A 26094-nucleotide genomic window follows, 5' to 3' on the forward strand; every position below is an offset into this window, starting at 1 on the left:
ATAGATTAAGGGTCATCAAACTGCCAGCAAAGTAATGCACTGGAATGACAGTTGTGCAACTGGAAAATAAAATGTGCTAATGCTTTCACTGTTGATGTTACTGGGATATTTCCATCTATCCACTAAGTATAGCTTTTGATCTCATATTCCCAGCGGGTGGTAAATAGAGGTGGAGTTATGCCAAAGAAAGACTGCAAAAGTACTGCAGTGCCTGTGCAAATATCAGTTCTAAAAATGATTTATGACCTCAGCATTTACACCCTTGAAGACAGGAAAGACATAGACTGAGACTTAAGATATTGAAAACTCTAATAGCTTCCAAGCAAAAAGGCTCTTCAGTGAGTGGGTTTCTTACAGTAAGGAAGGAGGAAGAGTAAGGAGAAACGTAATGCCAGTGGCTGTGCAATTTTCCATTATCTGTAGTTTTGTGATATCGCACTTGAAGCTCTTGGGAGTGGATATTATCTTGACAGGTGACCAGTGCATGAACTACACTAGTAAGATCTTCAGACGGAAGTAGGTGTATAGTTAGATGGGCTCTCCTAAATGGGCTCAGTCATAGGCCAACATGCATTAACATGCAGGGGGATGTTTGCTGCACATGACAACTCAGACAAACATAACATATATAAACACATACACAGATGTACACTCATTCATACCATCTGTTCCTTAACCTAATCCTAACTGTAACTCTAATCTAAAACACACACATACATACCCCTTACTGTCTAGCACCTTACCTTGCTAATTCTTCAACCCTAATCAGCAAATACTCCCACACATATTCTTACCTCAGTGCCAAAACTTAGGCATATCCAAAACCTATGCCACTGACAGTAAAACACACACATTTACCTAAATATACTATATTGTTTGACAACTCTTATATCCTACAAATACAACATTCAGTGAAAACTACTTTCAGCAAGTACTATGTACCCTGTACATAGTCAGGGAAACAATAGTTAATAACACAACACGTTTCCTTATAATCACAGGAGAAACAACTTAAGAAAGCTGTTAAAATGGCACCTATACATTTTTTCCTTAAAACGTCATAGTAATTAACTTTGTGACACAAACTTTCTGTCAGCTCTAAGATGCCTATTAAAGTGACTGGATATCAGGGCTCATACAATTAAAATGACTCAGTGGCACATGACAGGTAAGTAAATAATATAACCCAGTTATATGATGCAGTGCATTCTGGTGCATTATTTACTTGACATTTTTGGGTAGGATACACAAACTGTAGTCTTCAAGGTTATTTGGATGGTTTACAGATGTGCAGAGTGCTGAGGAGTAAAACAAAAGATGTTTGCAATTAAATAATCTGCATTATGCCGCACATTTAAATGAGATGTTAATGTGTGCAAATGAGTAAGAAAATGCAGATAACTGCAAATTGGGAATATCATGGATGCATGCTGCCATATTTCTCAACTTGCAGCAATGAACATGGGTACAACGACCTTGTATAGAGGTATACTCAGACAAAAATCTGGACATCTAATTAGTATAACATTTACCTAATAGCATATAACTCTGCCTGTTCCAGAATTGGAATGTGGAATACTAGCCAGAAATGTGTTTAAAAATTAGATTTTCAAAAATGATGGAAAATATAAACAAATTATCAAAGAAAAAATGTAAAATCTTTTAATGATCTCTATTGCAAAATTATACCACACAATGTCATTTATTTTTTCTTCAGGAAACAGGGAGCTGTAAGATATGTGTCTTCTTTTTTAAATTATTGGCTCTACTAGTGTGTGTGTCATGTATGTGGTTTTGTGTTTACCAGGCAGATTCAAAATTCATGTGGGATAAGAAGCATTCAGAAAATTTTGGGAAGGGGTAAATCAAGCCTGAAAACTGAGACATACCTCCAAAAATTGGTGCATCATGTGGAAGGGTAAATCAGGGCTAAAATAGATATGTTCCTCCAAAACAGGGATAGCTGAGAACTATGCATGCTACTCATGTGAAAAGAACATCTGTAAATTAGAATAGTTAAATGCACTTATGTCTTCCAAATATTTCAGGTACATATGTGGCCAAGAAAAGCTTCACTGCAATTTTGCCATCTATATCCATGACTTGCATACAGGGCTTTAACTAAATAGAAGATTGTTGATCACATGTTCACTGTACTATTAGCAAGTGCAGCCAAGACATGCGTAAAGTGACTTAATGAAATAGAAGCTCAATTATGACTGGACTGTGTGTAACTGAAGGCCTTCTGAGACAAGTCCCATACACTTATGACACCTTCAGTGACTCACTTGATTCTTGAACACTAAGATACATTTTGTCTTAATGATCAAAGCCATTTGGCCACCCTAGGCTCCACCAGTGGTACAGTGGGGATGCAGACATCTGCCTCAGGGGTAGTGGGTATGTTCTCTGATTTGTTGATTCAACATGTGAGAGCCATAGCCATGCCTATCTTTTATGCTAGCTCTGCATCAGTTCAATCTTTGTTGATATTTCTTATACTCATTTTGAAGTTAACCATGTCCTGTTCATATCAGTTTGGTTGACACTGATTAAACTCATTTTGCAGTTATGGCACTGACCTCCATTGTTGCTTCCAGCAGCATGGTTTTACCGCAGAACACCTGGCTGGCAAGTGTTGAAATAACAGTAACAAGAACTGTAGCTAAATTATTTGCCACCCTGTGCTAATTCCCACTTCAATCTAGCACATTTCATCTATAAGTTGATAAGTGAACACAATAGAAAAAGTACTCTCACTGGTGAGGACCAAGTAAGCTCTTATGCTCTCAAGATACAACCAGCCACTTGCTATAAAAGTAACAAGTGCCCTGCTACTGTTGACATGCCAGAAATGATGCACTGAAAGACAGGGCTTCAGCTCTGCCTGCAAACACTGTAACATGATTCCTTTCTGAAGGCTTGTGCTGCTCTAATTCACCATCTACATCTGCTAATTTTACCCTGTAGCACTTTGCACCAAGTCAGCCACACCTGTTTTGCCAACCCTCTGACCGAAACTAGTAATGAATAAGACATTCTTTGTGTACTTGATGTACAGAATCCCCAAGGTAAATGTCATATATTGCAGGAAATGCAATGCCTGATTATATGCCCATGCAGCTTCCACTCCCATTATTAAAACATCATTGTGTGATTCGTGACCAGATCTATGCTGCTGTACATCTTGTGACTGGGCTTTTTAGATATGAATCAAATGCTTTGATATTTTGGGAGAATTGTGTTTTTATATAAAAAGGCTGGGTGGGGAAATTAGTCTTTGTTCTGCGGAAGTCCTTGTAAGAAGGAGGAAAGTGCTCAACGTTGTGAATAAAGTGTGGATTTTTCCTGTTGTGCCGAGTCCTGGATTTTGGGAGGAGTAACAGTAAGCACCTAACATGATTTTAGTTTTGATTGTATATATATATATATATATATATATATATATATATATATATATATATATATATGTGTGTGTGTGTGTGTGTGTGTGTGTGTGTGTACAGTGCAGTGCAACACAGTATGAGTTTTAACGCATTCCTCTCAACCGTCCAGATTTTCACAGAAAGTCCAGATTTTTTACTCATATTTTTGACCTGTTCCTCTTTAAATGTGTGGTTTTGTAGCAAGTCATTGGGGATTAAAATCACTAAATAATGGCATACATTTATATTTCTGACTTCATAACCTTGACAGAATGCATGTTAAAGCAAAATCTGTTATTTTAACAACTTTCAGAGTTTATAAGAACAATATTTGAAATTTGTCCTTGATTTTGTGTATTTATACCATATTTACTTTTGGCTTTTTTCAGATTTCTTTGTGTTAGAGTTTGAGAGGAACTTTCAAGTAGAGTCCCTGCACTTGGCTGAATGCAGTGTTAATGTTCATCTTTTGGCTGCATTTTACTGACTGCAATAGTATGAAATTTAATGATCTTTGTTGAAGGTGATAATATGCTTTTTTTTTCTTTTTGTTGTTTTCATTCTTCCCCATTCTTGTGTGATATGAAGCTGTTATTTATAGTTAAGGGAACAAATTCTCCTACATGGAGTCGAGGTGGCCTTTTATGGTGGGCTTTTTATGTTTATTTAACATTTTTCAATTCGAAAAATCAGATAAAACACAACGTGTCATAAAGTAATTCAAATTAAGAGAGGTGAAGCATTTTTCAGGTAGAAGGCTGCTCAAACTGCATCCAGGCAAATGATTTCACATCAGTCATTACCTCTTCAACGATCATCTGCAGGGGAATTGAGTGATAGCAGATACTAGGAGTTGGTGGAGATGGATAGTCTCCCCCATGGTTGCCAAGGCCAGCACAGGTCAACCCAGGAAAGTGACAACATCTGGTATGCACAAGCAACATAACACATGAGCCAGAGCCACTCAAAAAAAAGAGAAACATGTCATATAATAGCTACCAAGCTGAACCCAGTAGAAGCTCTCTTCTGTAGTGCATGATCTGTTCACATTATGCATTACCACACGATAACATCAGTGCAAACGAGTGAGGTACATTAACTATCATTATTTTTAGACGTGATAAAGGACACATTCTACCTTTTTGATAAACAAAGGCATGGATAGCAATCCATTATTGATAGCTGTCAATTTTCAGCAGATTCTGTTGGATGAGTTCTCCTTTCATACCAACTGAAGCTCATCTGAATTGAATGGATATGAATACCGTATTTAGTTAGCTCTGCAACTAAGGTGTTCCAGAGCAGCACACACTTGAATTAGTCATTTGCCACAGAAAATGGATGTCAGCTCACACACTTGTACTGATGTCCCAGCTTAAACATTCATCCGAGTTTCAGGTACCAGCTGGAATACTTTATGTGGCATTTAGAAAAAAAGGATAGTGTAAGTAAGAAAATGTATACTATATTTTAAATTAGCTTTGTTATTCTTTAAGCCTTTATTATGCCAATATAAGGCTTAAGACACTTAATTACTGTCTTTTGCTGCTGATTGCTAGCATGCATGGTGCATTGAACAGAATGGAATCAGAGAGACTCCAGTGATGCTCACAGTTGTTAAGGTTGCTCAAGGTAGTAGTGATCTACCACTGCTGCAAGCTGATGACATCATTATGGTGGTTTATTATGGTGAGGCATGATTAGTGCAGACATCTCTTCCTTGGGCCTAGGAGTATGCATTCCCCCATCTTACCTGCAGCCCATCTGGGCTCCCTCTGTCCTTTTGGGTCCAGTCTCCAACATTGCCAGAATGTGAGATACCCGTGCATAGAAGCCTCTCTCCAAATAACTTCCCACAGTGGACATGTGAGCAGACATACACATTGTGATTCCTTCCCTGCCCAACCAATGTCCAACATTCACTTGAGCTTCTACTCAGTGTCTGGTCACCTATGCAATAGCAAGGGATTTATCCCTGTGCACAAAAGAGCTGGTTCAGTTAATGGATTTGCTGTGTATCTTATACCTGCTGCTGACTGTATGAGTGCACCTGTGTCAAGTAATACTGATATTGCTGATGTGACAACTGAAAAGGCAAGTACCTCTGTACATACAGAACTATAATAGGTCTATTTTTGCTAGAATAGCTTTAGGTACATTGGATGATGTCAGTAGTAAAATTATCTGTGTCAGTACCAGCACACCACGATTCACGGTATGTTGTTGGTATCACCGCTACATTTTATATTGGTATTCCTACTTGTATAACAATCTGTTTCCTCACTTCCCTTTTTGTTTTCTCTTCTGTGATAATTATTTTTAATTTATTTTTAATGCACAGATCTAACAGCATATAGCACCCTCTGATAAAGTATGTATCGATGCACATTCAAATAATACTCCTTTACATCATTCATTGTCATACCTGCATAAGTACTGCCTTATACCCTATACCAGGTACTGGTCAACTCCATGGCATAGATGAATGAAGCCTTATGACCCAGATAATCCAATGTTTTGTTTCTTTATTTGCTTGTTTGTGTTAGAGTTTTAACACCTTTACTGAGTTTTCATTTAAGACATAGGCAAACATACCTTTATATAAAAGAAAACAAATCTTATAAACATGTTCCCAGTAATAAACATTACACACCACATTTTTTATAATTATCATCAATTCAATATTACATAAATTGCTCAATTCCCTCTGTCCCTCAAACCTCACTCTTCACCCAGAACATTATTCTGCATGCATTGTTTCCACAATTTTCATTTTTTCTATATAACTTGCTCCTACACTTTTCTAAAAATCCCACATCCATTTATCTCTGTTACAATATTCAATGCTTAAAACAGTGGTGTTTTAGACTGTGATTTCCATTTTCTAGTAATTGTTGTTGTCAGCCATCAAAATTAAACTTAGCAAGACCTTACTGCATCTAGGCACTTTAGATGATTTCCAAAAGAATAATTTCTGTAGTTGGACCCATCTGCTCACTCAATGTTTTTAGCAGAGTACCCTGTAGGGAAAATTTAATGTCTGCCATCTCATTCTTATCATCATCTTCTTTCGGCTGTTCCCATTAGGGGTCGTCACAGTGGATCTTCTGTTTCCATTTCTTCCTGTCCTCTGCATCATGCTCTTTCACACCAACCGCCTGCATGTCCTCTCTCACCACATCCATAAACCTTATCTTAGGCCTTCCTCTTTTCCTCTTACCTGGCAGCTCTATCCTTAGCATCCTTTTTCCCAATATACCCAGCATCCCTCCTCAGCACATGTCCAAACCAACACAATCTCGCCTCTCTTGCTTTGTCTCCAAACTGTCCAACCTGAGCTGACCCTCTAATATACTGATTCCTAATCCTGTCCATCCTAGTCACACCCAGTGCAAATCTTAACATCTTTAACTCTGCCACATCCAGCTCTGACTCCTGCCTTTTCGTCAATGCCACCGTCTCCAACCCATATAACATAGCTGGTCTCACTACCCTCTTGTAGACCTTCCCTTTCACTCTTACTGGTACCCGTCTTTCACAAATCACTCCTGAATTGTTGATCCCAAGTACTTAAACTCATCCACCTTTACCAACTCTACTCCCTGCATTCTCACCATTCCTCTACCCTCCCTCACATTTACACACATATATTCTGTTTTAGCCCTGCTGACCTTCATTCCTCTCCTCCCTAAAGCATATCTCCATCTCTCCAGGGTCTCCTCAACCTGGTCCCTACTCTCACTACATATCACAATGTCATCTGCAAACATCATAGTCCACGGGCCCTCCTGTCTGATCTCATCTGTCGACCTGTCCATCACTACTGCAAATAAGAAAGGGCTCAGAGCTGATCCTTGATGTAATCCCACCTCCACCTTAAATGTATCTGTCACTCCCTCCGCAGTCCTCACCAATGTCACACTACCCTCGTACATATCCTGTACCACTCTTACTTACTTCTCTGCCACTCCCGACTTCCTCATACAATACCACAAATCCTCTCTAGGCACCCTGTCATATGCTTTTTCTAAGTCCACAAAGACACAATGCAACTCCTTCTGACCTTCTCTGTATTTCTCCAACAACACTCTCAGAGCAAATATTGCATCTGTAGTGCTCTTTCCTAGCATGAAACCATACTGCTGATCACTAATCATTACCTCCCTTCTTAACCTAGCTTCCACTACTCTTTCCGATAACTTCAATCTGTGACTGATCAGTTTTATCCCTCTGTAGTTACTGCAGCTCTGCACATCACCCTTATTCTTAAAGATAGGTAACAAAACACTTTTTCTCCACTCCTCAGGCATCCTCTGACTTTCCAAAATTTTATTATACAATCTGGTTAAAAATTCCACTGCCATTTCTCCTAAGCACCTCCATGCTTCCACTGGTATGTCATCTGGGCCAACAGTCTTTCCATTCTTCATCTGCTTCATAGCTGACCTTACTTCCTCCTTGCTAATCTGTTTCACTTCCTGATTCACTATCCCCACATCATCCATCCTTCTTTCTCTCTCATTCTCTTCATTCATCAGCCCTTCAAAGTACTCTTTCCATCTACTCAACACACTCTCCTCACTTGTGAGTACGTTTCCCTCAGTATCCTTTATCACCCTTACCTGCTGCACATCTTTCCAAGCTCTGTCCCTCTGTCTAGCCAATCGGTGCAGGCCGGTTTCTCCCTCTTTAGTGTCCAATCTCTCATACAACTCTCCATATGCCTTATCCTTAGCCTTTGCCACCTCTCTCTTTGCCACGCGTCTCATCTCCTTATTCTCATGTCTACTTTCTTCATCTCTTTGGCAATCCCACTTCTTCTTCATCAGCCTCTTCCTCTCTATACTCTCCTGTACTTCCTCATTCCACCACCGTGTCTCCTTGTCCTCCTTCCTCTGTCCAGATGTCACACCAAGCACCTTTCTAGCAGTTTCCCTTACTAGCTCTGCTGTAGTTTCCCCAGCTTTTCGGTAACTCTTCACTGCCTTCCAGTGCCTGTCTTAACTCTTCCCTGAACTCCACCTCACAATCGCCCTTTTTTAGCTTCCACCATTTAATCCTTGGCACTGCTTTCACACTCCTCCTCCTCTTCTTGATGACCAACGTCATCCTACAGACCACCAGTCTATGCTGCTTAACTACACTTTCCCCTGTCACCACTTTACAGTCTCCAATCTTCTTCATACTGACCCTCCTACATAGGATATAATCCACCTGAGTGCATCTTCCTCCACTCTTGTACATTACCCTATGCTCCTCCCTCTTCTTAAAATACATATTCACCACAGCCATGTCCATCCTTTTCGCAAAATCCACAATCATCTGACCTTCTGCATTCCTCTCCTTAACACCATACCTACCCATCACTTCCTCATCCCCTCTGTTCACTTCACCAACATGCCCATTGAGGTCCACTCCAATCACTAGTCTCTCACCCGTGGGTACACTCACCACCACTTCAACCAACTCACTCCAAAAATTTTCTTTCTCATCCATAGCACACCCAACTTGTGGAGAATATGCACTAACAACATTCATCATTACACCATCAATTTCAAGCTTCACAAACATCACTCTATCAGATACTCTCTTCACCTCCAAAACACTCTTGGCATACTGTTCCTTTAGGATGACCCCTACCTCATTTCTCCTGCCATCCTCACCATGATAGAACAATTTGAACCCACCTCCTATATACCTGGCCTTACTTCCCTTCCATCTGGTCTCTTGCACGCACAATATATCAACCTTCCTTCTCTCCATCATATCAGCTAGCTCTCTCCCTATACCAGTTATACTGCCAACATCTCATTGCAGTTCCAAAACATATGTTCCCAATTATGTCTTTCTTTTCCATCATAACTCCATCATTTGCCATCTATCTGAGGAAAAATTCTTTGGAGTCTGCTTGGGGTTTTAAAAATAACTATGCAAACACTTCCAAGCAAAAATCCTAAATCTTCTATATTGTGTTACATACTTGGGAGCCATACAATTGTCATCCCATTGTTTGCTTGTGAATTGCTTATCAAGTCTGTCTTCCCAAACTTTTCCTTCTTCCTCTGATTCATTCCTATAGTTATCATACAATATTTTATATGTCCCAGTAATTATTCCTTTTTTTAACAGCAGCTTCTGTTCTAGATTCAATTAAAACTCTTCCAGGGCAGGTCTTTCACTTAATATTCCCCATTCCCTTTCTCTTTGCCAGTACTCTGATATCAGTTCCTGAGAGCAAAGATAGCTTCTAGCCTGCAGTCCCCATATCTTCTTGGCCTCTTCCCATTCTATTCCCTTTCCCTCTCTAGTTATTTGGTCCTTTGGTTAATCTGTCAGATTTCTCTTGTAAATTGTAGACCCTACTGCCTATTCTCTGTACCCCTAATTGCATTCATCCCTGTCAGCAAGATCACCTTTCTCCATTCTCGTACTGACTTAGTTCTTAGAATGCATTGTTACTTTATGAATATAGTATTCTGGGGGGAGTTGTTATTCTTAAATACCTGCATTTATGGCTTAGCTCTAAAATATCCCTTCAAATGAGAAAAACCTAAACCACTTTGTTCTCATGGAATGATCACCTTATCCTGCTTGAGCCTTGCCCACTTCCCCTCCCAGATAAATTACTTCATATCTTTTTTAGTGATTGTCCACAACTTCTCTTGTAGATGACACACATATTCCTTACATGTATATAAAACTAAAAGGACTAAAAACCTTTTGACTGCTTGTATCAGTCATACATATCCACAAACAAGCGCTTTCAGTTTCTCAGTTTTGTATTATCTTTTGTTTAATCTCTTTCCACATATCATTAGCTGCCATAACAGAAGCCTTTTTAATCCATACTTCATTTTATCATGTCTCCATAAATATGGGTATTGCAGAACCAATTCATACATGGGTACATAATTTACAGCTAGAGTTATTGTTTTATCTTCATTAATTTTATGTCCTGAAAATACATGAAACTGTCTCTGAGATGTCCTTTTCTGTTTTTTTTTTCAGGTACAAATAAACATAGGCTGTAAATAAAGACAACTTTTCTTAACTGCAGTACCAATTATATCTTTGAATTTCTGATTCCTTTATTTTTATGCCAATGGATCTAAATATAAAGTACAATACAAAAGTGAAAAAGGATGCCCCTGCCTGATTCCTCTGTTTAGATACAACTTATCAGAGAGGAAGCCTTCCACCTTATTTCTTGCCTCTGATTCCTCATATATCCTCCAAAGTAACTTTATTATTGTACCAAGGAATGTAAATGCTTCCATTGTCCTACTCATAAAATTCCAGCTTACTCTTTTAGATGCTTTTACTCTATCAAGACCCACCAACAACAGCTGTATTTTTTTTACACTATCCTTCACTTTGGACCACCTTTGTTTTATTAATGTTGTCAAATGTTTGCTATCCCTCCACAAAACTTCATTGAGCCATATCTATCACTTTTGGCAACACCTTTTCAATTTGTTTAGTTATTATAGACAGAAACACTTTATAATCATGGTTTAAAATGTAAATGAGCCTATAAGAAGCTGTATCTGATGGGTATTTATGATCTTTAGGTATTACAGCTACCACAGCTTTCTCCCAAGATGTTGGTGCTTCTCCTCCTTTTAAAATCTGTTAAGCAAAACCTATCTTTATCAATTTCTTCTCTCCTACCTTCCAAATTTCCACAGGAATATCATCTATGCCTGGAGAATTTTCTGCAGATTGATTATATGTCACTATTTTTATATCATCTCCTCCATTTTTAACTGTTAATTGTTGAGCATCATCTACCTTTAACTTTGGCCTACTTATCTTCCATAAATATTTTCATTTGTGCCCTTTCCTGATTTTCACACATCCCTGCTTTATACAATTTTTTATAAAATTCCTAAAATATTTCTAATACCCCTACAAGATCTCTGGTTATTTTTCTTGTAATAGGCTCACTAAGTTTTGCAACAACCCCTTCTAACTTCTGTTGCCTAAGCTGTTCTGCTAAAAGTGTATGTGCTCTGTAGTGATTATCAAAAATCAGTTGCTTAACCACAATCTTTCTAAACTCATGCATATTAACCATATGCTCCCTTACTTTCTCTTTAGCATTCTGTGGTTGTACTTCTTGTTCTGTGAGATTCCCCTTATTCTGCAATACTTTAATCTCTGCCAGCCCCTCAAAATAATTCCTGCTAAGTCTTAACTATATCTCTTTTCTTTTATTTCTACCCTATTTTTAACTCCACTTTCATTTTATTCAACTTGCTATCTATAACATCTGAAGAAATTGTTACCTTCCCTAATAACTCTCAAATAACTACCAATTCCTTAAATTCCTGTCTTTCTAACAGGTAGGTGTGGAAGTTACAGTGTCTCATTCTTGCTTCATTACCCTGCATTTTACCTTAGTTTTTACTGGCATGTGATCTGAAACTGGGGAATAATATGTAAATTCTCTCAAGAGTTCTTCTTACTGAATTCACATGTTCCATACCAAATGTTTGTATAAATTACTTCAGAAATCTACCCCTTTTTTGTTATATTTTCTCTCTAGGTCCCCAAATACATCCTCAATATTGCAAATCAAGTTCTAGTCCCCACCTATAAGTAATATTCTCTGCTGAAAACTAATTATGTCTCGCAAAAATTTCTTAAGCTCCATAATAGCAGTTTTAATTGATATATAATACATGCCAGCATAATCCTCCTCCCTTCCTGTAGTCCCTTACTAACACAGATCTGCCATTATTATCTATTTTCCCTCTTCCATCTTTATTGGAGCTCCTCTAGCAATTAGTATAAGCACTGTCCTTTTCCTTTGTGTCTGATATTCTGCTGAATATCCTTCCCGGAATCATTTCTTTATCAAATTCACACTCTCATTTCTTTCCAAATGTGTCTTCTGTAGCATTGCAATTTGTACTCTGAATTTCTTAATATAATTCAATTCTCTTACTGTTTTGTCTAGACCTGGGAGGACATAAAAGTACCATAATAATGAGTATAGTGCAGACATTATGATAAGAACTTATTATTTTCACCTATTATATATGATAGCTTTGTAAAATGTCTATTTCCAGCTAATGTTTGGTACTTTGATGGCTTGTACAGTTGTTTCTTGTCATCTCCATCTGAACCTATATCACATTTTAAATGACTTTTTGTTTTAATGAAAATCCTCTGACAAAACAAAAAACCCACCCCAGAACACCATAACCTATTCTATAACCTACTAATTTAAAAAATACATGAAACTATCTACAACTTCAAATAATGAAGTCTAACCCTTCTGGTAGGAACAATTGCCCCAAACTGATAGCTCCACCTACAGGCGTTATCTAACCTAAAATTAAATAACAAAAAATATATACCAAATATATGCTGAGAAGGACCGTGGCTCACTGCAAATGCTTACTTTCAAAAATCACTTTTAATAGAAAACAAATAAAAATGAACCCTTGTTGGTTAAAACTATTTTACACACAGGTTAAGTGCTTTCATCTGCTAACTGCAGACTTCATCAGAACAATGAAATGTGTGTTTCTCTCCCTATATATTACATTTTCAAAAAAATCAAGTCAATCCTCAATCAATTGACCTTCTCATGAATAAAACATAACCTTATGAATATTCATTAATTCTGCTCATTCAGCCTTAACAGTTTGATGTTACACCCTGTTACCATACAGCTTCTAAGTATACCTATAAAACAATCACATGTATATATCTATATCACATTTTGCTATAAAAACACATTTATACATTTTTAAACAATTTGTGCTATCTTAAAAATATATATATACTTCTTTAGAATGCAATATTACACACTTGTTGTATAGTATGAGAACACATACGTGAGAAAGAAAAAAAAAACATATATAACATATTAATAGTCATTTGTGCTATATTAACAATATATATACATCTTTAACACTCAATATTGCACTTTAGTTATTTGGACATTATAACCTGATATGTTGCCTCCTTTCTTGTTGCACCAGCTTTCATTTTTTATTTTTTTCTGTTCACTTGTTTCTGGCTTTATTCTGTACATACATATACCAACTACAACATGTCATTCACATCCTTGCATCCGAGATTGGTTTAGTGAGAATATGGTCATTCAACCCAGGTTCTTTGGTTGCATTTAGCCTGTGTTGCCATTTGACCTCTTTTTCTGCTAATTTGACCTTAACATTTCCTTCCCTTAAGTCTACCTTTACCTGTTCTAAAATCCCACATTTAAACAAGTGGCTTGCATCATATTTAAGTATGTGCCTACACAAAGCATTGTTTTTATCATTTTCCTTATGCAGTAGGTGTGATCATGTATCCTGTTCCTCAATTGTCTGTCCGTCTTCCCCACATAATAACTCGGACATGCCATACACTTAGCCAAGTATATGACATGTTGGGATACACATCTCTGTTTCTTAAACCTTACTCTAGTGTGGTTGGCGTCCCCTATTGTAATTAATTTCTCTTCTATAATCTCCTTACACTGCTGACACTGCCCACATTTTTGGTGTTCCCATCTCCAGTGTCACCCTTTATTCTGCCTTTCACTCTCTCAAACCTGTTCTTTATGTTAGACCCAGTCTTGTGAACATACATAGGCCCTGCATCCACTTTAATATAAACCAAATCATCACTTCTTAAAATATTCCAATTTTGCCCCATTATTTTCTTTATCTCCTCAGCATATGGACTGTCCTCCACAACACAAGCCCTATGGTATGAATTTTCCTCCTCATTCTCATGTTCTCCCCTGTATTTCTCCAACCCAATACCAAGAACAACATAAAGTGGGGGTCTTTGTTTTTTAGTCTACACAAAACTTTATCAAAGTCAACAGAAATCCAGTTTTTCTCAGCTAATTTTTGCTTTTAAAGCCATATTTCACAAATATGCCTGATGCTTTATAGTTGTACATTTATACAATAATTGTAGTGTTTCTGGTCACCTTCCTTTTTTCTATCTTCCAACCCCAAACTCTGATTTAAGTCCTATGTAGTCCTGATTCTTTCAGTCAATGTCTGTGTTTTTTTTTCTAAAAGTCTGTCAAGCCTTTTCTTTTGGAACATTGCTAAACATTTTACTGGTATAGTCTGTCTATAAGCTCTGTTACCAAAAGAATGAGAAGTAGAGTCACCTTCTGATTGCTGGCTCACTTCCTGTTGGATATACTTTTTTATTTTCCCCTGAATCTGTTCTACATCGAAAAAAAGGTCTTTGTTCCTCCAGGAAAAAAATTTTCCGAAGACAGCTGGATAGGGCAGCTTGAATCTCACAGCTCCCTCTCAACATTCCTGGATTGTTGGGATAAATTTGTTTCTTTTCTTATAGGTTCATAGGTTGGTACTAGGCTATCAGCCCTAGGGCCTATACAAGCCTAGCCATAACAATTCCCTGGCTATTTCTTCCCACACTATTTACTTCCCTGAACCCCTGTCTAGCAGGGCGACTGAAGTGATCCCTGGGGTGAATTTCCTTTCTCCCATCCAATTGTCAAGGTTCCTTTTGAAGAAGGCCAAAGAGGCACTCTGCTTGACATGTGTGGGCAATCTATTCCAGAGTCTGGGGAGCCTCTGGGTCAGGAACCTATCCCTCCAGCATGTTTTGTTTATTGTGATGACAAGATTTAGATCCCTGGAGTGTGTGGCTCTGTGGGATTGGGATTTCTTTAAGTGTAGCATGTCCAACAGTTCTGGGTTTGAAACAGCCTTGTATGTTAAGCAGAGACCGCCTCTGAGTAGACGATATGTGACAGAGTATAGCTGGAGCTTTTTAAGGCGGTCAGCATACGGCATCTGCTTTAGGCCTGTGATTCTTTTAGTGAGGTATTTCTGTGGCCTTTCCAGTTGTTGCAGATGTCTTGAGAGGTACATACCAAATGGGGCATTGTATTCTATGATGGGTCTAATGAGGTATGAGTACAGTGGGACAATGACCTCCTTTTTTCTGGTTGAAAAGCCCTTAGTGATGAGGTGTGCCACATAGACAGATTACTTGACTGTTGTGGCGATGTGGTTATCGAAGGTGAGACCACTGTCCGCCTGTGTCCCTAAGTCTCTTATCACACTTTCGGTGTTTAGTGTACTGCCACCTATATGGTAATTCATGGGTAGTTATTTTTTCCCAAAGGGGATAACTATACATTTCTTGGCATTGAGCTTGAGCCCATGGCTCTGGCACCACGCATCTGTTTCTGTAAGGCCCTTTTGTAGAGTATCCACATCATTTGGGGATTCAATAATGGCTTCCAGTTTGCAGTCATCTGCGAACTTTGTTAGCCAGAGTTCCTTAGTGTTGGCCTGTACTTCAGAGAAGTAGATGCCAAATAAAAGTGGTCTCAGGACTGAGCCCTGAGGTACTCCACTTGTCACTTGTCTGGAGCTGGATTTGGAGTCGGCTACTTTTACAGTGTGGGTTCTATCAGTAAGCCAGTTACCAACCTATTGGGTGATGTAGGGATTAATGCCCAGCTTAGTAACTTTATCTAGGGTTCCAGAGTTGGGATAGTGTCAAAGGCCTTGGCAAGGTCTAGATAGGCTGTGTGGACCACCTTACTCTTATCCATGGCTCTGGAGACTGATTCGAAGAAGTCAATCAGGTTCAGGAGACAAGATCGGCCCTTCACAAACCCAAACTGAGTGGGGTCCAATGTTTGAAGGTTGCCAATGTCTTTGTTTATAAGTTCCATGATAATATGCTCCATGGCCTTGCAGATAAGGCTCATCAGACCTATGGGACGGTAGTTTCCGGGATCCAAGGTGGATCCCCCCTTGTGGAGTGGGATAACTGTAGCTCTGCGCCACTCAGTGGGCATGAAACCTGAGGAGAGGCTATGATTAAACATAACACTTAGGTGAGGTGCCAGTTCATATTGTAGTTCATGTAGTACACAACCCAGGATGTCATCTGGTCCCATGGATGCTGTATTCTTAGCTTTGGAGAGTGCGTTTTTTGCCTGTGTGGCTGTTATTACCGGAATTTGGCAATCTTCCGGTACTGAGATGGGCCATTTAGGGGGTGAGAGGGGGGTGAAGTTGGCACTGAATTGATCTGTCAGGATATTGGCAATATCCTTGGGATCAGTATATTTAATGCCATTCTGTTTTAGCTCAGAGCATATCTGAGCATTGCCATTTAGATTCTTGACATAGTTATAGAATGCCTTGTGGTTGTCTTTAGAATCTTTGGCAATTTTATTTTCGTAACTAGCTTTGAAGGATTTTATGAGGGATCTCAGTTTCTTACTGAGGCTGGTAAGGGAGTTTTTTGCATCCTGGGATTTTCCTCTTTTCTGCAACAGTTTCTTCCTTTTGTTGTAAAGTTTGTTTATGGCAGTGGACCACCAGATTGGCTTCCTTTTTTTGGATGAGAGCATCTTGGTTCTATATGGGATGGCATGATTCATGCATGAGTGGATGTGCTCATACAGTGCCTTAGAGTAGGATTCAGCAGTTGAATTTTCAGTTCCCATCTGCATGGGTGTCATGAAGTTTGTCACTTCTGACTTGAGTAGCATGAAGTTGGCTTTGGAGAAGTTTTTTTATGGAGGTTTTCTTACTGGGGGGTGGGGGTAGGATGTGGATGTTAAGGTTGATTAGCTTATGGTCAGACCTGACTAATGAGGGGGTGACCATAGGTGTGGAGCATCAATTTCCCATGTTGGTAATGACCAGGTCTAGGATATTGGAGCCGCTGGTGGGACTATGGATTAGTTGATCCAGGACATTGGAATTTATGAATTCCAAGAACTGTTGGGTAAAGGTGTTGGTACATGAGTAGTTTTCCCAGTTAATGGCAGGGTAGTTAAAATCACCCAGTATTAGGGTGTTTGATTCTATCTTAATATTTTCCAATATGTTTAGAAAGGTGTAGTGAGAATCTTGGGGTATGGTGGGGGATCTCTAGCAAGCTACAATTTGGATTGCAGTCTTACCTAGTGTTAGTTGCACCTGGGGAATTTCAGATGCATTGTGTTGGGCAGCTAGCCTGGTGGTGTGAATATCCTTGGTGAATATTGGCACTCCTCCACCTTTAGTGTTTCGGTCCTGGTTTGGTGGCCGAAAAGTGTGGTAAGAGTTGTAGCCAGGTATTGCAGGGGTGCTCTCTGGAGCCTTGAACCAGGTCTCAGTTACTACACAGATATCGATGTTCTCCATTTTTAGGAGTGCCTCGAGAGAGTGCATTTTGAGGTTTAGACTTCTAGCATTGAGTAGCATTACTTTCAGATTTTGCATGCTTGTGCCTGTTATGGTGGTGGTTTTGTCCTTTGAACTTTGCCTAAAAATGGCACTATAGGGGTGGAAAGAGCCTTAGCCAGTAACCTGAATCCCAGGGGCAACAGGTGCAGACCATCTCTGGCAAAGCATTGTGGTCTGTCGATCATGTCGTCCCAGGCAGACAGATACTGGATCCCTTTTGAATGACACCAGAAGCTTAGCCAATTGTTGAAGTCAATCATTTTGTCCTTATATTGTGGTATCATTCTGCACAAAGGCAGGATGCTACTCAGGGTTAGGGTCGTACCTGCCTGGGCCACATGATCCGAGAGCTCTTCCATGTCCCTTTTCTTGTAGTCCAGGGAGGCATGTCTCAAGTCATTCACTCCAACATTGACAATGACAGTGTCATATTTGTACTTGCTGTGGAGTGACTTGAGTGCACGCGTTATGTGGCAGATCCTGGCACCCGACAGGCAGCTGACTGTAATTTTCTCCTTGTTCAACCTGGTGACTGTGACATAAGTGTGCCAGACTGTAGAGTCACCTATGACTAAAGTGTTAGGTACGTTGTCTTGCCTTAGGGGCTGCTGCTGGGTGGCACACTGGTGTTGTGAATTATGTGACACTTTGGTTGTGACTGGTGTTTGTTTGCGTTTCAGCTTCAGAGGTCCTTGTTGCTTGGGCAGGTTACAGTTAAGGGCCTCTGAATATGTGGATTTAGTGTTGCTATGTGGGTGTCGGTAGTGTGGGTTTAGAAGGGCTATGTGTTGCTTGAGGTGTAGTGCGGGTGTTAACCTTCTCCTCTTGAATGTCTAGCACAATCTTGGGTGGAGAGAGCATTGCTTCCATTTTGGCTATGTAAGTGCATCTCTCACAGGTTGTAGTGTTGGGTGGTAAGAGGAGAGGGTTGTCTGTGTACATGAGGCAATTGCTGCATTGTGTATGCCCAGATTCACCAGGTGTACAGGAGAAATCACTGGAAGCTGACCCTTGGACATGCCTGGTTTGGTGCTTTTTTTTTGTAAAGTACAGGAGCTGTTTTCCCTTAACTTAACAAGGTACTTTGCAATTATAGGCTGTTTAGTGCCTACTATTAATATCTCCTTATTAACAAGGAGAGTTGAGTGCTTGTATCAGTTTAAGGCTTCCTAGTTCTTTCCAGCAGGTATTAGAGCAAGTCCTAGTCACAGGGATGCTTAAAGGTAAGATGAAAAAAAATGCACACTGCAGTGTGCACTAGAGAAGTTAGATGTGAAAGTAGGTAACTTAAGTTTTACCTGTTTAAAAAGTTAAGGTTTAGTGGAGAGTTACTATCTTTAAAACAGCAAGATGGATTGAAAGGGGTGGTCACTTTTGTATTCTGGTACTATGGAATACAGTCGGATGGCCAATAAATTTAAATAGTTGAAGGGGAGAGATTTCAAAAATGATGATTTTGTGATTACTCACACAAGCCAGTGAAATTAGAGAGGAAATGAGATATATGGTCCGATTAACATAAGAGGCAGGCAACTAGAAAGACAGTGGTATTTAACAAGACAAATGTAACTGGGTGGGAGAGCGGGAAAAAATGTCTGCCTGACTCAGAAGAGACAGAGCTGTGGTCTCTTTTGAAGTTTTAATATGCTGTTAAAGCAGAATGCAAGTAAAACACAAGGTAAGGAAAACAAACCATAGTATTCAAAATATAAAAAGGCAATAAAGTAATACAAAATACAAAAAATAAAAGCAAGCTAACCTTTCCTTCACAGCAAAGTGTAGCAGAGTCTGGATGAGCCTTGTTTACTCTGCCTAGTTTACTCTACTGCCTTCAGTTTGTAATACTTTGCCCTTCTGCCAAAGGTTTGACAAGATTTCATCTTTACCAGTACAGGTCTTGGCTGGTTTCTCATGACCAAGTTTAGAGCATATGCATGATGTGCCTCAGTCTGTTTGACTAACAAATCTTGCTGTGGAATACAGGTCTAGTTGTATACTTGTGATTTCATAAAATTAAAATAATCTGTTCCTTCCAGTTTTTCTGGTAAAACAGAAAATCTCAGGTTTTCTCTGCATGCTCTGTCCTTTAACTGTACCATTTTCTGAAACAGTTCGTCTTGAAAATTTCATACTCAGACATCCTTTTCTTTATTTCGACCTTTGATTTTTGCAGGTTTATCAGTCCATCTGAATCACTATTTAAAGCTTCTTTTATTTTCCATCTTTTTATTATTTGAGATTATGTAGTCCTTTACTGGTTAATTTATTTTAGTCAGCTCTGAGATTATTTGATTTATATTTTTCCTCTAAATTAATGGAAGCCCTGTGCCAAAGCTGGTGCTTAAACTAGTTTTTGCTGAATAGCTGCAGGAGTCTTCCAAGTCAATGTTTTTTCTTCATAATTTCTAAGTGATTTTCTTTCATGTTCTCTAAGTTTTTTTTATTTGCTGGCATCCAGGCAATGTGCTCACTAGCCTGTGATTGAGTTTTGCTAAAACTAGTAAAATTGCTAACTGTTATCTCTCAGTTTCATTTTTCACACTGGGAGAGCTGAAAGTAAGCTGTTTATCAGTGTGCAGCTATCTTGGAAGTCCCCCAGATAATCCACTTTTGACAAAGAATGCATGTACTGGAAAAAATTGCTTGGTAGAGGAGAGAAGTATGAAGAGGCATTCCACATCTTTCTGAGGAGGAAGTTGAGGGGTCCACAAAGGATATAAAAATTTGGTGTAGTCACTGAGCCACTGTAAAGCACTCAGCATTGAGGGGGACTCAATTGAGATACTTTTAGTACCTGAACTGTCATCTCAACCTGCAGGACCATGCACACATCCAGTAGGCACATTCTGTGCATGAATAAGATGGCTAATCTCAACTGCATTAATAAAACCAAGAAATTTATTGCTCCAGCAATCCTTTTATATCTCTCAGTACATTGGAGATTCATATTTTTGCTGAGCCTTTGCACTTCCCTTGCAGCCTTGGAGACTTATCCCTTGTTTTTATAGATGTTTTAGGATCAGGTGATTGAGACATACTTATAAAACATGCTGATCAGTTTTATTCTATATCACCCTGTAGAATACATCAGGGCATTGCTGCTTATCTTATTCATAAGATTCATTCCCTGCTCTTTATTAATGGAATCAGTGATGTGCAATCATACCTCTCAACCTCTTAGAGTAAGAAATCTGGAGAAAGCCTAAAATATTGGAGGACAAAGGACCAAAAATAGGGACACTTTAGACCTTAGAAAGTTGATAGAATAAAATATTTTGCATCAGCATGGATTTTCTGAAGAAAATGAAGTCTGAATCTCAAATGTCTGCCATTATTTTTAGACTTCAGTCCTCAATAATTTGCCAGTGGGTTTATCAGAAAACCACAATTTTCTGAGAAATAAACCAAAAATATGAGGCAAAAATCTGGACATTTTGCAAAAATCTGGACAGTTGGGAGGTATGTGTGCAATAGATGAATTAACTGCTGAAAATGTTATAGTACTACTATGCATTACTTCCAACTCTCTACAAGCCCTTTTTCTGCAATTGATGTCACCAAACATCCATGTAGTAAATGCTGGAAATATACAGCTTGTGAGTTTGTTTATCCAGCATCTTTTTTTCACTATTACTTTATTTAGGAATTAACCCCTAGTTCCTCCTGTGTATTATTTACTGTATTATCTACATGGTATTTTAGGAGCAGATTGCTGTTTACATTTATTCCAAGATGGTTCCAGTTCAGCAATACAGAAAGAGGACCGGTAGTTCAAAGAAAGGAAAGGGGTTACATTAATATTATTCTTGACTTAATTTCAGTGGGCAGCACCATACTACAATTTACCACTGAGAATGTTATCTTAATCTAGATTTTTATATTTGACTTAAAGTATTAATACACTAATTGAACCAACTCATACCTAGGCATCTTCTTAGCCATAACTTGTAACTCATCTTGCCAAACTACTGAAGCCATCCATATCAGCATCAGCTATAAAAACCAACCTCTTTTCTCCACCAATCTGGCCACTCAATTGGTCATTTCACAGTGAGCCAGCTCCCTTCAAAATAAGCCACCATTCCCCAAACCACCAGCTGCATATGTATAAAGCTGCAAGTCATCCAATAAACCCACTCATCTTGTAAATTTGATGTCATTTTCATTCATTCCTCAACCGTTGGAGTTAAGGAAGAATGCAAATGGATAACAGAGATGGAACATTATGGTGAGTACATAACTTCTTTATCTGATGTTGTCATTTTCAGTCATTCCACAACCGTTGGGTTTGAATCCAACCCTTGGATCTGACTCAGCTGCTTTTTTAGAGCTCATGGAACACTGAAAGCTCTCAAGCTTCTCTGTCACTCATAATGTACTAGTCTCCTACCACACCTCAGATCTTGTTTGCCTCTTTCACTTTTGGACATTGGTTGCTTTTAGCTCTTATGTATACCTAGTGTTTAGTGAGTAGTGCAACAATTTAACTTTTTTAACTTTCTATATTTGCATTTTTTTGCCTGATAGAACCTTCTTATCCTTTTAACTTTACCCTGTCTTGACCTTGTTACATGTTTTAGTGTATTTTCCCTTAATTACCATTGTTGGTAATTCTTTCCATTTGTCTACCTTTTATTTACCATTATTGTTATTTTTTCATAATTTATTTTAAAAAAAAAATTCCTTTTTCCCTTTTCTTGTTTCTTCTTTCCTTGAATATTTACATAGCAATGTTAGAAAAGCCTTCGGCATTTTAAAAAATGTAAGGCCTGCGGCCATAAGATCCACTTATCATATGCACATGAGTTATGTGTGTATTGTTTATGCCCAGCCCATTTGAACTCTATATGTGACATATGTAAGGGCTTTCATCCAAGGGCCCTTATTGACCAGAAAAATAAATTAATATTAAGGGGATTAACGTCATCATCATTGTCGCTTGTCTTGTTTCTCATTGAAGATGGACAGGCGGGGTAGTTCATTTACATGCTTTATTACACAGAAACACATCAGGATGGATAGCAGCAGTACAAAATATAAATGAACTGACTGACAGACTACACAGACATGCATGCTTACATCTCAACAGCTTACTACAAAATGGCAGCCAGGCTCGCACATGCTCAGTATTTACACACTTATGCAAGCCCCTAGAAAGCAATTTTAAAGGTGTACATATGTATTGATCTACATCCGCCCTCTTTAATGAATTTTTCACAATACAATGACATTTGAAAAGAAATATGCAATGGAATGGACAATAAAAAATAAACACAACATTCATGTCCTTATGTCCAAGTTGCAGTGTATCTAGAACATGGTCTGGAAATGCGATCTAATTTAATTATATAGCAAACAGAATTGGGTTTAGCAACAGGAACAGTCATCTGTGAACAAACAGTTTTAGGAGCTTCAGGATTCTTCTCAGGAACAGGGATATTTACTGGAATGTCCTCTGGAACTGGAACGATGGATAACTCACTCTGAGATATAGACTCTTTCTTGCAGGTATGATATTGCAATACAGGCTCAGACACCAGGATCAAATGTTTCCAATTCTGCTTAAATTCTGCTCCTTGCAATTCCACAATATATGATCTCGGCTCTGGACATACACTTTTCATGACAACGATCCGATCAAAACCTTTGGACATCTGCATACTCACTATCTCCCCTTCTCTTAATGGATTGAGCAGTTTGCTGGTCTTATCATAATAAGACTTCTGGGATAAGTGCTTCTTTAACAGACTGGCTTTCACTGATCTGTTGTTCTTGACACATGGAACCAATAATGAACTATTGATTGGTAGTGTGGTTTTGGTTTGTCTCGACAGAAGTCTCTGTGCAGGTAAACCAAAATGTTTATAACGAGAAACATTTCTGAGATTTAAGAGATTCAAGAAAACATTACTATTGTCTCATTTTGACTTCTAAAGTAATTGTTTCACACTTTGAACTGCACGTTATGCAAAACCATTTGACTATGGGTACTCAGGGCTACTCGTGACATGAGTAAAGTCCCACTCTTCAGCAAATCTTTTGACCTGCTGCCTTGTAAACTGTGTACCATTGTCAGAAATAACCTTGTGCAGACTACTATGGATTGCAAAATGATGCTTCATCTTAGTAATGACCACACTGGATGCTAGATTAGAAAGTAGGTCAATCTCAAACCAATTGGAATAAGAGTCTACTAACACCAAGTAATGTTGACAATTCCATTCAAAAATGTCGGTAGCTACTGTCAACAAAGGTAGTTCAGGGATCTGGTTTAGCTGAAGTGGTTCTTTCTGTTGATGTAGCTTAGTACTATTGTATACAGAACAAGATAAAAGTACTCTCTCAATATCCTGTGATATAGAATGTTAAAATACTAGTCCTCTCCCCCTTTTTTTGGAAGAATCAGTTCCTGGGTGGCCATGATGCAAGATGGTAATATACTCTTGTTGCAAGGATTTTGGAACAATCACTTTTGGACCTTTCATGATGATACCATTGTCAGACAAAATCTCATCTCTGTAAGGAAAGTATGGTTGCATTTCTGCTGGTAAACAAGATTGCTTTGACGGCCATCGTTGACTGAGAAAGTGATTGAGCTTCTGAAGAACTGGACCTGAGGCTGTATGACTTCTAAGCTCAACAAGGCATGTGGAAAAAAAATTCTCACTTTCATGACTTCAGAATCAAGTTTCTCATTTTCATGCTGTTCTGTGGTGTTTCTGGGTGTTGGATAATGTACCAGCAAGATAAAGAAGTCTGCCTTTTGTGCAGACAAGATTGAAATTATGCATTTGCAATGTTTAGCATCATGCGTTGTAATCTGGCAGGAGCTGAATGCATAGGCTTTCTCAAAACAGTGACTAGAAGTTGTTGATCTGTTTCAAACTGGATAGGTCTACCATAATCATGGAACATCAAACATGCAAACGCAATTGCCAAGAGCTCTTTCTCTATTTGAGCGTACTGCATTTCAGTTTGGGTTAGTTTTCTGGACACATAGGCTACTAGTCTACCCTCTTGATGAATGACTATACAAAGACCAAATTTCAAAACATCACAAGAAACAGTTACTAGTTTGTGAACATCATAGTATCTGAGAGTGGGTGGATTGGCAATTCTCTGTTTCAGGACATCAAATACTCTCTGGTGTTGCTCTGACGGTGACCAAAATACATCTTTGCATGTCAGCTCTTTAAGCAGTGCTCAAAGTTGGCTCAAGTCTGGAATGAACTTGTCTAGATGCTTAACCATGCCAAGAAAATGTTGTAGGGATTGACATTGTATGGAGCTGGCATCTCAAGAATTGCTATTTCCTTTGAAGGATCTGGTCATAAGCCTGAACTGGTAAATAAATAACCAACATAAGTAACTTCTCGTAGCCTGAACTTACACTTCTGAGGATTTAGCTTAAGATTCACTTCACATGTTATTTCCAGAACTTTCTTGAAGTTTCTGTCATGCTCAGCTTCACCATTACCTCTTACTAGAATATCATCTACTACAATAGCACACAGATACCCAGAAAATAATTTGCTCCATTGCATACTAGAAGACTTCATTGGCAGAATTTATCCTAAATGGCATTCTCAAAAATCTGTACCTGCCAAAAGGAGTATTGAAAGTAGTTAGCAATGAAGATTTTCGGTCAAGCAAAATTTGCCATAATGAACTCTTTGCATCTAAGACAGAAAAAACAGTGGCATTTGGCAATATCTTGCTAGAGCTTCACTTGTGCCTGACGGAGAGTGCTTCTTAAACAATCGGAATTACAGAGCTACATAAGTATATTTTTTGCACTTTATCTAATGGTTCAGTGTTTCTTATCAGCACTGCACTGGTTGTATTTATTTGATTATCAGTACTGCACTATTTTTTATTTATTTGTGTAACAGTTCTGCACTAGTTTACTGCACTGTTACTATTTATTTGTTTGAATTATTTACTTTTCTGTGTCTCCATTTATATATTTGCTGATCTGTGGTTGAATTTTTGTTTTTCCTCCACTCAGCTGCTGTTGTGTTCTTAAAGTTGGTGGCTTTTGCTGTTGCCCACCCCTACTGAGCGTTTGTGGTGTACTTAGTCCAGAGAGGAAAAACTGGTCAAACAGCTTCTGTGTTATCTGTTTGCCTCAGGGTGTGGCTTTGCAAGGGTCTTTAACCTTGCTGGTATAAAAATATTACATTTCAGTGCATTTCTGTGGGTCTATATTAGAACATCAAAATTTTATAATTTCGAATGTTCTAACATCGACCCCTATTCAGCGAACGCTGACAGCATCGAACATTCAGAACAGCAAATTTTTTCCTAGGGAAAAAATTTGCTGTTCGAAAAACACATACACACAACACAAGCACACCAGGCAAACAGCAAGTGACACACATACACCCAAAATCTTACAGCTAACCCTACACTAAACTGTACAAACACCACTAACTATCTACTTACCTTAACCCAAACCCTAA

General features: G+C 38.6%; 1 protein-coding gene across 1 annotated transcript in view; it reads left to right on the top strand.

Moving 5' to 3' along the window:
* Nucleotides 1-26094, top strand: part of TECRL (trans-2,3-enoyl-CoA reductase like) — a 1073904-nt gene that overhangs the window by 889811 nt on the left and 157999 nt on the right. The window lies entirely within an intron of this gene.

Source organism: Protopterus annectens, chromosome 2.part0, assembly GCF_019279795.1.
Source record: "Protopterus annectens isolate FY-2018-M chromosome 2.part0, PAN1.0, whole genome shotgun sequence".
In the NCBI taxonomy this organism is placed as follows: Eukaryota; Metazoa; Chordata; order Ceratodontiformes; family Protopteridae; genus Protopterus; species Protopterus annectens.